A 4,508-nucleotide genomic window follows, 5' to 3' on the forward strand; every position below is an offset into this window, starting at 1 on the left:
AAGAAGAGAGAGAAGAGGCAGAGAAGTAAGAGAGGATGAGAAAGAAAGAGAGGGAAAAGAAGGGAAGAAAGTGAGATAAAAGAGGAGGAGAGGAAAAAGGAGATGGGAAGGTAGGAAAGAGAGAAAAAGAGGGATAGAAGAGACAGAAAGGGAGAGAGAAAAAGATGAGAAAAAGGAGAAGAAAGGAAAAAGGGGAAGAGAGACGAGAGGAAAGAGGAGGGAGAACGGAGACAAGGAAGAAGGTGAGGGAGAGGAGAGACAGGAGAATAAGGGATAAGAGGAGAGCAAAGTTTTAACTTGGGAGTGGCCAACCTTGTGCTCAGACTTATTACATAGCTTTCCCTTGTTTCCTCACCTTTCCCAATCCCCAAGGTCAGAAGATTTCCTCCCAGGGCTTAGTTGGCAGGAAAATGACACTGATCCCAACTGCACCAATTAAATTCGACATATTCAATTAAACAAATATTTAAGTGCCTACCATGAAAAAAGTCCTATGCTCCTTCCTAGGGACAAATAATGACAAAGGAACTTAAATTCTAATGGAGGAAAGACATGTACAAAAATTATGATACAAGGCAGAATAAGCTAAGTGTAAAGGTAAGAACTAAGCAAAGCGCTAGGAGAAATTGGTTTTCCTCCTTAACTCTCTCTCTTCCTTCTTTCCTTTCTCTCTCTCTCCTCCCCTCTCTCTTCTTCCCTCCCTCTCTCTTCTTTCTCTCTCTCCTTCCCTCCCTCTCTCCTCTTCTTCTCTCTCTCTCTTCCCAGCTTTAGTTCCCCTTTTTTAAGGAACAAGCTCTGTTTTAATATTAGATTCCCTTCCCCTCTTCCCCATATTCATACCGTACTTGCAAATTCCTTCCTGATGAATGGCTTTTTGAGAAATAAACACGTGTATCTGATGCCTTCTACAATCTGGTTCTAACCTACCTTGCTGGCCATCTCTTTTGCTACTGTCCTCCTCCCTTCTCTAGTCTCTCTAACTTTGATCATCCCGTATCTCATACCTGGATCAGATCCTCCAGCAGCGCCCCACTCCCCCCACCAAGTTGTCTTCCAACTACATTTCTTGAAGCCTATCTCTCCCTTCAATTCCATGAGCCTTCCCAGCTGAAATGTGACCTCTCCCACAAACTTCTCAGGTCAATTTTCTTGTATCTCTCCTTTGCATCTGGATGGGCTTTACTGCTGAGAAGGACCTTAGGGCTGATCCGGCACATCCCTATCATTTTTGCAGCAGAGACGCAAGCATTTTGTGCCCCTACCCAGCTTGAGAGCTCCCTGAGAAACTTTGTATTCCCAGCATAGGAGATGCTTCATGTTTGTTGAGTTAGATTAAAAAGAAAATTTCTAGGAACCCTTAATGTTTTACCAGTCCCTGTCTCTGGAGGCTGTCAAGGCCAAAAAAAAAAAAAAGCCTCCCTATTTAGCTCCATTCCCGGGCTCTCAGGTGCCACCAGTCACTCACAGCCTCAGCTCCTCATCTGCTTTTTCTGATAGAAGTGCTCTGGACCACCCACTCCTACTCCCCATTTCCAGCATGGGCTGTACTTACTTCTTATTTCAGACCCCTCTGGTGATGCTAGGTATGTTTCTAGGTAAAAATACCCTGCTCTTGGTCAGAGAGCTCAGGAGACAATAGAAGATTCCTGGAGCTGGGCTGGGCTGAACCTTAAATCCAGCCAGGATGTCTTAGAAGAGCCAATGAACACCTCCTGCCACTGTCTTAGCCTAAGCGGCTCTGCTTCTGGCTCTGCTTCTAGCCCTGCTGGTCTTATCCCTAAACCTCTCAGGGGTAAGTCATCACCAGCTTTTAAAAAGCCTGCTCCTCTCCACCTGCTGAACTCTTTTTCTTGCCGAATTCCCACCCCAAAAATGTGAAGTGAGTTCTTTCTCCTCAAATTGTCCATTTGTCCAGGTCTCTCCTTTGCCCCCATCACATTCTGCCTTGTAGTATGTTTATTCATTTAATGTTGCATAATATTGTATATCCCCACCCCCATTAGACTGTGACACTTTTCATTTTTGCACCCTTAGAATCTTTGAACTTGGTAGGTGTTTAATAAATGTTTGCGGAACTGAATTCATCCATTCAGCAAGTATTTCCTGAGCACTTAATGTGGGCGAGGCACCACAGGAGGGCAGAAAAACGCAACAGATAAATAGTCTCTGAACTCGGGAAGGTTATCATCTAAGAGGGGTAATCAGAAGATGACAGAAGGTCACAGCTGGAAGGGCTTTCAGGATCATCTAGCTCCATCCCCTCATTTTAGAAAGAAAGAAACTGAGGTCCAGAGAAGAGAAGGGACTTGACCGGATCTCAAAGATACTAAGTGACAGAGCTGGGATTCATACCCAGTTTTCTACCTTGGTCCAGGGCTCTTTCCACTATGTGACACATTAAGTAAATAACTACAATCCAAGGGAAGAGGTACATGAGGGGCTAAATGCTAAGTGCCATGACCTGGTGCAGATCGAGAGCTATGGGATCCACCAGGGAAGGCTGAACAAACTGTAGTACATGAATATGATGGAAGGAAATGACCAGTATGACATGAACCAATGCAAAGTGAAGTAAAGAAGGTCAGGAAAACAATATACAAGGACCACAATGACATAAATGGAAAGAACAAACATCACAAAATGAGTCAAGATGAATGAATGCCATGAGACAACACAGGACAAGCCTGGCCCCAAAGGAGAAAGAGGAGAAAACATCCCCTCCCACTGCCCTGTGGAGGAGTACCTCGGGGGTGGAACAGTGAATATGTCCTATCAGTTTTTTTTCAATATAGGATCAGTTTTACTGATTTTCTCCTCCTTCCTTCAAAAGAAAGTACAAGGTATGGTTTTCTGGGAAGGAGGAAAGAGACACAAGGGGAAATCTAGGCAATGTAAATAGAAAAGAGAGCAATAAAAATGATTTAAAAAAACACTAGGACTTCAAAGGACAGAGTTCTATGGGGTGGGTGGGGTTATCAGGCTCTAGGCTTCTTGAAAAAAGATGGTGTTTAGAGTAGGTCTTGAAGGATATATGGGATTTTTTCAAATAAGTAAGGAAAAGAGATAACTCTGAAATTCTATGGTGATTCTCTCTTCATGTGAGGGGGGGCAGCAGTGTGATGGCAAGAACACTCAAACATTCAAGACACCTAGACCCCACTTTACCCAGCATTTTAACAAGCACAGTAGCTAGCAGCAGTGTTTTGGTTTTTTTTAATGTGCATTATCCAATTTTATCTTCATAATCACTCCCTATGAGGTTAAAAAAAATGCCCTGTATTCTGCAGAATGGAAAGAGTATCACCAGAACTCACCTGGTCTTGGCATTATGGAATATTTCCATTAGTCAAAGTCTCATAGAATCTCTGAGCTACAAAGGGCCTGTCCAGAATTGAATGTATTTATTTTCCAGGTATGGAAACATCAGCTCAGAGGGTTTTTAAGGGATCTGACCAAAGACCCAGAGCTAGTTATTAGCAGAGCAAGAACAAACAGCAAATAAGTAACTCAGGTCTCCGTGCTCCCAGCCCAGGGCCCGTGTCACCAAACAAAGCTGTCTCCCCTTTGCAGCACTTTCCAGTTTTTCAAGCATTGTTACGTACGTTCTTTCATTTGGTTAAGATGTCCCTGCAATGGAGAGAAACAGGGCAGGGATGACTCTTCCCATCCGACAGAGGAGGAATCTGTATTAAGCCTGTGACTCTGCCTTTCCAAGCAGTCAGGCCCCACTTGGAGGACCCCGAGCAGAGGGAAGGCCATGTTTCAAATGATTTTTCATTTCACCTGTGATCTGGATATGGCCTTGGATTTCCATATCCCAGGTTTGTTTGGTATTTATTCCTTTAGTCGCTCACATTTCTACAGTGTGTGCTTTCTAATTTACAAAGCCTGGGGGGCATCAAGGTGGTGCAGTAGATAGAGCTCCAGCCTTGGAGTCAGGAAGACCTGAGTTCAAATCTGGCCTCAGACACTTGACACTTACTAGCTGTGTGACCCTGGGCAAGTCACTTAACCCCAATTGCCTCAGCAAAAAAAAAGAAAAAAAAATCTAATTCACAAAGCCTTTTCCTTCTAACCATCTCGTGTAGCAGGTAGAATTCATCTGAATTTCCTCATCAGCTCAATCAGGAGACATTTTCTTTTCTCTGTAAGATAATCCACCCTGCTTGCCATCACCTGATTCCAGAAAAGCTTGCTACTTTGATCATATCATTCTTTTCTACAAAAACATTCAATGGTTTCCTCTTACCCTTCATGTGGTCTCCGAGGTCCCTTATACTTCTAACATTCTCTTATTCCAAACTCCCAAGCCTGACATTCAAGGCCTTTACCATGTGGCTCTAAGATCACTTAAAAAAATTTTTTTTTAATTTTCACATTAGTTATATTGTAAAGAAGAACTAGAACCAATAGGAGGAACCACAAGAAAGGAAGAAAAACAAAACAGAAGAAAAAAAAAGGAACAAATAGTATGCTTCCATCTGTATTCAGACTCCATAGTTCTTTCT

The 4,508-nt window shown here is 43.1% G+C and overlaps 1 protein-coding gene across 1 annotated transcript in view; it reads right to left on the minus strand.

The window, feature by feature from the left end:
- GUK1 (guanylate kinase 1) overlaps positions 1-4,508 on the minus strand; it is a 32,300-nt gene that overhangs the window by 20,063 nt on the left and 7,729 nt on the right. The gene's annotated exons all lie outside the window — the stretch shown is intronic.

Source organism: Vombatus ursinus, unplaced genomic scaffold (genome assembly GCF_900497805.2).
Source record: "Vombatus ursinus unplaced genomic scaffold, bare-nosed wombat genome assembly UNPS02014867.1, whole genome shotgun sequence".
Taxonomy (NCBI): Eukaryota; Metazoa; Chordata; class Mammalia; order Diprotodontia; family Vombatidae; genus Vombatus; species Vombatus ursinus.